Source organism: Lactuca serriola, chromosome 6 (assembly GCF_051521515.1).
Source record: "Lactuca serriola cultivar US96UC23 chromosome 6, Lser_US96UC23_V15, whole genome shotgun sequence".
In the NCBI taxonomy this organism is placed as follows: Eukaryota; Viridiplantae; Streptophyta; class Magnoliopsida; order Asterales; family Asteraceae; genus Lactuca; species Lactuca serriola.
Window position 1 is genome coordinate 68,727,317 of NC_136413.1, and position 7,746 is coordinate 68,735,062.

Genomic DNA, 7,746 nt, shown 5'->3' on the forward strand with positions numbered 1-7,746 from the left:
ATCAAATCTAAAGTGTATTCATATATAAACTAAATTTCAATACTAAAATAATATCTTTAATTCTACTTATAAAATTATGTTATTTAACTTTTAACATATTATACTTAATTTATTAGTTTTAATATATTGTTGGACGTAAACCATTATCATTTTAAAGGTATAATTTTTGAACAATTTGTATAAAATACTTAAATTATTAATTAAAATATAACATTATAGGCTCAACTTAAATATAAATTTTATTTAACTTAAACAACCCAAAGATTATTTTATAAATAGTTAAAAGTGAAAAATTGCAGTGTCTTTCTAATAATGATTGTAAGTTAGTTAATAAGGTTAAATAAATATCAAACCTAAAGTGTAATCATAAATAGACTAAATTTCAATTTTAAAATAATATCTTTACTTCTATTTATAAAGTTATGTCTTTAAATTTTAACATATTATATTTAATTTATTAGATTTAAAATGTTATTGCATGTAAACCATTATCAGTTTAAAGCTACAATTTTTGAACAGTTTGGACAAAATACTTAAATTGTTAATTTAAATATAACATTACAGTGTCAACTTAAATATAAAGTTTAGTTCCACTAAAAAACCAAATAATATTTTGTAAATAGTTAAAAGTGATAAATTATAGTGATAAATGCAAAAACTAAATTGTAATATCAGTTTAACTAAAATATTTCATAAATATATTTATATAATCGTTAAAAATTTTCAAATAAGTAGCTTAAAATAACTTATAATAACAGTAGTTAAAAATAACTCTATATAAATGATTATATTGTTACCTTTAAAATCAAAAAATAATGTTTGATGTTTTAAATAATTATAACGATAGAAATTAAAACATTAAGCAAATAAATTTTAAAAAATTAGTTAAAAATAACAACTATAAATAATATTAAACCATATATAATATTTAATTTTATTGATGTGTAACTCGCGAGTAGAAGTCATTCAAACGATTGAGATTATGACATTATAATAGATTTATATATTATCATATAATTCAAAGTAATCAATATATTATACCAAATTAATATACGAATTATTATATCAAATTTAACAACAAAGTTAATGTTATATTTTAAAAAATATATATTTGTAAAGACTTCAACTATATAGGTGTTTCTGCGCATTACAATGTCAACTCAAATATAAATTTCAGTTCCATTTAAAAAAACTAAAAAATATTTTGTAAATAGTTAAAAGTGATAAATTGTAGTGATAAAAGCAAAAACTAAATTGTAATCTCAATTTAACTAAAATATTTATTAAATATATGTTTATAATCGTTAAAAATTTTCAAATAAGTAGCTTAAAATAACTTACAATAACAATAGTTAAAAACAACTCTATATAAATGATTATATTGTTAGCTTTAAAATAAAAAACAATGTTTGATGTTTATTATAACGCCCCAGAATTGTATCCACACAATAAATAAAGGACCAATATTGCCAAATATGTAGGAAGTTAACTGTAGCTAAGCAAAGAGAATTTTAATATATAGTATAATGATAGAAATTAAAACATTAAGCAAATAAATTTTTAAAAATTAATTAATAATAAAAACAACTATAAATAACATCAAATCATATATTATATTTAATTTTATTCATGTGTAACTCGCGGGTATAAGTCATTTAAACGATTGAGATTATGAAGTTATAATAAATGTATATATTATCATAGAATTCAAAATAATAAATATATTATATCAATTTAGTATATACAAATTATTATATCAAATTTAACAACAACGTTATTGTTATATTTAAAAAATCATATATTTGTAAAGACTTCAACTATATAGGTGTTTCTGCGCAACGCGCGGACATTCACCTAGTATATATATATATATATATATATATATATATATGTGTGTGTGTGTGTGTGTGTATATATATATATATATATATATATATATATATATATATATAGAGAGAGAGAGAGAGAGAGAGAGAGAGAGAAATGATAACATATAACAAAAAATAAATACAGGATATAACATCTTGTAGACAGAAGTTTCAAGTGTTTTTACTAAGTTATTTTTTTAACAAATGGATCTCTTAAAAGCAAACAACTAATAACAAGTCAGACAAGATTTACATAATACAAGATGAAATTGGATTTTGCACCCATGCTTCTCACACCAAATAACCGATTTATGGCATCTAAATCTAAGTACCACGAATAAGAAAATGCAACTACATTATCAAAAGAAGAATCTTTCCACATCTTAATTTGTACCGAACATAATACAATTGCAAAAGTTTCAAATGTACCACCACATCATGTAAAAAATAGTTTTGATCGCTTTTTTCTCTGGACAAATGAAAGCTACAAGGTATCTATAGCCATAGACTTCACCAATCGATCCAACCGGCAGGTAAGACAACTTGCAAACTTTCAACCAAAGATGAGAAGAAACTTTTTCTGGACAAAGTTATCAACAAGTTATTTGAAAGATATAAAGCATAGCTTTATTACAAGTGGACACTAGGTTGTGGGCATAAGGCTAACAATGCAAAAGAAGATGGTTATTATTCACATCACGTAGCTTTTTTTTCGGTGTTGATTTATCCGATTATGTAGTGTGTGCTTATACAAAATTTTGCTTCAATTTTTGTTAAAAAGAAAAACTTATAAGTCATAACATAAGTTTTTCAATATTAATATCAGTTGGTGATCAGTTCGATTAATAAGCATATTTACATCATAAACAATTATTGAGATAACTATTATTCTTTTTTATTAATATTGCATTTACTTGTAATGGTTACTTTAGACTAGGGATGAGAATTTGGCCTGAAAACCCGAAGCGAATCGAAACCCAAACCGAACGAAACCAAATTAGGCCCATGTAAGCAATTCGATTCGGTTTTCGGGTATCTATATTATACTTATTCGATTCTCGAGTTATTTAGTCTGTGTTACCCAAATAATAGCTTATTCGGTTCTATATACTTGACCAAGAATTGAAAAGTCATTTAATTTTAATATTGATTACTTTCCATCGTTAGTCGCTAGTAAACCTTTTCTAATTGAAATCAAGCTTGAAGTTGTGCCCACTTCTGTCTATCCTTCCTTTTGTTTCAGACATTCAAAAACCGACCATTCCTGTTGTCTATAAGGATTTATGAATTCCTACTTTGTCTAGTCATGAAGAATTAGACTCCAACTCAAGAAAGTCAAGTAAACAATTAATTCTCATTATGTTAATCTACTATGTAAATGTTTTTCTTTCAATGTGTTTGTGTTATGCTAGTCTTTGAAAGTTTTTTATATTGATGTATACAAGTACATTGTTATTCTATTATTTAGGTTATTCGGATTATAGAATCGTAATACGGTTTATTCGGTTCTTTTCGGTTATATTAGGTCCTTAAACATCTTATACATGATATTCAGGTTATTTGGGTAATAACTGAACCGAACCGATTAATACATGAACCCAACTTGTATTGGTTAATGGGTCCGGTTTGCGGTTCCCTTATTCGGTTATCGGGTTATTCCGATTCGGATCGGTTCAGTCTGGTTCCGACCCAAATAACATCCCTACTTTAGAGTTTAGACCCTACTTTTTTTTCACTATTTTATATTTTCTTTTTAAAGTTAAACTTTAGTAATACGCCAATATAACTAAAGCTGAATAAAGATTTCAGAAAGCGGATAACACATGGATATGCAACACTGCCAACACACTCCAAAATAAAATCTTGATGTCGCATGCATATGATTCATGGTGGTTCGGTGTCAACACTCACAAATCACAATAATGTTAGCATTCCCATGACCTTGGGTGATTTTGATGCATTATGAATAAACTAAAGGAAATCATGAAATTATGACAATGCTAAGTTTAGTTTTATCGTGTTGTTGACATGACCAACCGTCTTTTTATGTCACTTAAACATATGTAGACTGAAAAGACACATGAATTGGGCTCTTTATAAAAGTAAAGTGCTCTTAAAACTTTTAAAAGATGAAATATTTTGTAGAAAAGGTATACTACGTTATGCAACTTTTTATTTGTTAGGTTTATCCTAATTGTTTTCTTTCTATAGTTTCATTTTCATTTCATAGTAATCATACTTTTCATTAAAAATAAAACTCGAGTCTGTCTTTGGCTCTCAATCTTCATGCTATAAGAGCTTATTTGAGTCGTGATTTTTTTTTTTATTTCATGATTAACGAAAAAGGTCTCGCATCTTCATGGTATGAGGGTTTGGGGTAGAGCCCCAATTGAAGCAAAATGATGTTTTCTTAGAATGCCAAATCTTATTAAATCAAGCAAGAGGCTAGCTAGACAACCCAAAGAAAACATCAAGAAAATTACATCGACTAGATAAAGGTCACTCGCGACATTGGCACAGTAGAATGCCTTTTAAAAGGCATTGTCAAGTTGAACTGAAATCCAACATTACCCGTTTGAAACTGTCGGCTAAACGTTAAATAGATATATTAGGAGTAAAAATGGAACATCAGCAACCTCTCGATAATTAGATCTCATCGATTTCCCCTGTAACAGAAACCGGATTCTTATCATTCTCAAAGCGCCTTAACATATTAATGAACAACAAAAACAGGAAAATTTAATGGAAATCGAAAAAATATAAAGAAAAACCAAGATAACCGTCCTTTAAGATCTTTCACGGGTCAATATTTGGAGCAACATCCGTACAAGATAAACCTCAAATTATTACAAAAAGGTAATGCAAATTTTAACATTGAAAGATACATGAAAACTAGAAGCATTAGCATTTAAAAAAAAGTATTTATACCTTAAAACGAGGATCATCATCAACTTTTGCACGATCATCCAAATCCAAATGACCTCCAAAAAAGATACTGAAGTTCGGTGTGGGATGAGCGAACCCACTCATCCACCAATTCTTTCCATTTTCTGTAACAACGGAAAACAACAAAATGGTGTTTAATAATTTTATAAGTCGATGATATAATTTCCATATTTGTTGATCTTCAAAAAGACTAAGGCCCCGTTTGATATGTGTCTGACCGAGTCAAGTCAGATGTTTTTGGCTGACTCGGTCAGCAAAATGTGTTTGATAATCCAACTTTGGCCATCTGACTCAGTAAGAAATGTCTGATTGAGAAAGGAGTTGGCAGGAGGCTGACTGAGAAAGAAAGCAAGACTTTAGCCTATAAAAACAAGTGAAATTGGAGGTTACAAGAATTAAACTCGAGTCTCCTCTATACATACAATGATGTTTACTAGCAAGCTAAAAGGTTTTTTGTGTTTTAATCTCTAAAATAGTATATTTAATGTCTATTATGCTGGAAGTTTTTGTATACATTATTATTATTATTATTATTATTACTTTTACTATTATTATTATTATTATTATTATTACTATTATTATTATTATTATTATTATTATTATTATTATTATTAAGAGCATCAGGGTAAAATGGTCATTTTGCATCAGTCAGCACATTCACTCAGACGTATAATCAAACAACATAGTTTCTTACTCAATCAGAACTTATTACTCAGACAGACCTTTCTCAATCAGCACTTTCTCAGTTAGCAACTATTAAATGACCCCTAACCTCATAAGGTGCTTCACCAGTGTTCTTACTTCGTTTGATGGATGCTTACACAATCAATTCATATCAAAGTTTGGAATTCATATATAATTATCTTTGATTCATGAGATCCATATTAAAGGAAAAGAGATGGAAAAACGTTTCGTTTACCTTCAGCCCTTCGAGGATTTTTTCCCTGATTACCCCTATACATAAGAAATTGCAGAAATTTTAAAGAGTTTCAGTTTTAGAGTTTGTGGTTTCTAACAAATGGAATATCAACGGTGCATAATAATGGACATCACATGTACACATTGTTTTTCTGTTTAATATGTTTAACTATTATTTATGCATAAAACTGCTGGTAGTTTTTTTTTTTTTTATCAAAATAAGAATTAAAAATATATTAAAATTAACTTAGAAATGGTAAATACATTTTGGGTGAAAGTGAATCCCATCATTTTGTCATACAACGAAAGTACCTCTTTAGTGCGATGAATGGGATGGTTTCTGATTGTAGATATGGCCACAAATTTTATGAACCATTCTCAAGGCTTAGAACAGATGCAACCAATTTTAAAAACAACAATGCTTGAGAATTGTCTTCAGTCTTCTCTTCAATTTTGAAAACAGCAACAACCCTTCTATTGTACCCTTTTCCTGATTTACAAATCACAAATAATTATTTAAAGATAAATATAAGCATATATAATGAAATTACATTTATAACTATAGTAAGAAAATACAAGAAATGATTGTGATTTACTCATTTGTGAAGGCAAAAATAGTGCCAATGGGGCGATATGGGCTCAATAAAACAACCATGAAATGTAATTTCACTCATATGGTTCAGCAACATCTATTATATAATAAGTAATTTTTAAAAATCATAATGTAAACTACCCAAACTTACAAAAAAAAAAGTTATTCAGTTTGATTTTGATGTCAAATCTTGGGCTAGTAAAAGTTTGAAGCTTTAAAAAGTTAGTTAAGTACGTGAACTTATATGAAACTTAAAAAACCTTAAAATTTAGAAAATCAATGAAGTACATACCTTAACTGCATTTGCATAAGGAGTTCCCGGGATGTAGAGAGGAAAAGATAGTATATCATTTTTTTAGAAAGAAAATAAAGGATTTTTAATATACATGATACGTGTATAGTTTGGTTTCCCTGCTCATGCTAAGAAAAGTGAGATATGTTAAGAATGACATAAGTCTAATTACATCTTTATTAACCCCTGTAAATCCTTCCATAGATGGATTTTTTCCAGTATAACTTAATGAAAAAACCTGAATAATTAACAAAGATTGAAGAACATGAGCTACATTAGGAAATAATATAAGAGTATATATGTATATAATCAGTTTGCTCATAATATATCCGATAAAGCTTACAAATACCCACTGTGAAAGGAAGCTTGACGATTCCAAATGTGTGTGAATCGTTTTAGCAGTAACCCACTGAACCAAATCGGTAGAAAAAGAAAGAAGGAGATGACTGGAAAGGGAAATTATAGATTAAAAGCAATACCCAGTTGAAGAAAACCTGAAGACGAAGATAAATTTGGTGGCAATATTAGAGAAAATTAGCAAATGGAAGCAGAGAAAATCCTGAAATTTAGGGTTTCAACATTGAAGAAAACGTACCTCCTCAACTTTGGAGAGATTGTGCCGGCGTGTGCAGTTGATCGACGCTAAGATCGCCGATTGGTAAGAAAAATAAGTGTCTTCCATCATTCTGAAATCGGCGACATTGAGACCTTTTGATGGAAGCAAACCGATTAATTAGATCCATTAAGGTGCGGAGTCGATGACTATACGTATATCCAGTCAGAAGCCAGCCGATGAAATCGTTGGAGGTTTTAGGAATCCGGAGTGATAGAAGATGAATCTGAGGGGAAACGATCGGGTTGTGAGTAAACGATTGAGAAGCACAAGGCGGAGGCGGAAGGAGTCGGTGGCGTTCGATGGTATGAGTCACGGTGAACGGAAATTGGAGAAAAACATGGAATAAACGGAGAAGATAGAGTTGAATGGTGAAATCAATCTACAGGCGGCGGTGGGAAGCAGGTGAGAGAAAGTATTATGGCCAAGACACGTACAGAACACGTGTCCAAGACACACAACCAACCATTGACCAGTCAGTCTCAACTCTCAAGGGACCAAATTTAAGCCCCCTTCC

General features: G+C 29.1%; 1 long non-coding RNA gene across 1 annotated transcript; it reads right to left on the minus strand.

Annotated features, from left to right (window-relative positions):
• Positions 1 to 4,201: 4,201 nt before the first annotated feature.
• On the minus strand, positions 4,202 to 7,746 carry LOC145060590 (uncharacterized). The gene is made up of 6 exons (XR_013686824.1): positions 7,212 to 7,746; positions 6,617 to 7,110; positions 6,045 to 6,222; positions 5,734 to 5,768; positions 4,797 to 4,918; positions 4,202 to 4,534 (listed from the first exon to the last, which is right to left on the minus strand). It is a non-coding gene; the product is annotated as an uncharacterized LOC145060590 (long non-coding RNA).